This window comes from Chrysochloris asiatica, unplaced genomic scaffold (assembly GCF_000296735.1).
Source record: "Chrysochloris asiatica unplaced genomic scaffold, ChrAsi1.0 scaffold00082, whole genome shotgun sequence".
NCBI classification, from domain to species: Eukaryota; Metazoa; Chordata; class Mammalia; order Afrosoricida; family Chrysochloridae; genus Chrysochloris; species Chrysochloris asiatica.
Genome location: NW_006408600.1, coordinates 5,595,756 through 5,596,703, shown reverse-complemented (window position 1 = coordinate 5,596,703; position 948 = coordinate 5,595,756).

Here is a 948-nt window from a genome sequence, read left to right as displayed (position 1 = left end):
CTTGGTGATTTTCTTTTGGGACCTATCCTTCCTGGGATTCGTTGAGCTTCTTGAATGTTTATCTTTTCACTTTTCAGGGTGTTGGAGTAATTTTCTTCCAGCAGGTCTTCAACTATTTCCTCTGTGGACTTGTGTGATTCTTCTTGTTCTGGAATGCCAATAATTCTTAAGTTATTCTTCTTCATGTTGTCCATCATAAATCTTAGATCTTCTTCAAATTTTTTTTATCCTTTTTTCCGTGTGCTCCGCTATCTTAGTGGTATTGAGAGATTTGTCTTCCACCTCACTATTTCTGGCTTCCATCTCTTCGATTCTACTTCTTTGTCCTTTCAGTGTATTGTCTATTTCTGATATTCTATTATTGATCATTTGGAACTCTTTCTGTAGGTTTTGAATTGTTTCCAATGCTGTATCTATCTTATCTGATTGCTCCTGTAGTGCTTTCCTGACTTCTTCCTTATTTTTCTCAATTCCAATGTAAAGTGTTTTGAAACATTTTATAATCATTTTTTCTGAATTCTTTCTCAGGCATTTCCAAGGCCTGTCCTCATTCCAGAATGAAGTCTAGGTCTACCTCTATGTCATATATCTCAGACATTTTATCTTGTTTCTGGACATGTTCTGATATGGTCATCTGCTTTTGCTTCTTAGACATGTTTACTGTTTATCTGTGGCCTTAATACTTAATTGAGTATGTGTTTTGGTATTTTTTATGCTTTCTGATTACTTCCAGGTAGATGTGATCAGGATGTGGTCTTCCTTTTTCACTCTTTTTATTGCTTAACTCAGAGTAACTTTCACAAATGTTGTCTGCCTCCCTGGTAATGGTAGTTGGCATTTGTTATTGCCTGAATTTTGGTGTTTTATAGAGAGTGATTGTAGGCTACTATATGGCAGTAGTTGGTGTCTCTTCTTGGTTAATATACAGAAAGAAAGAGTTCCTTAAAG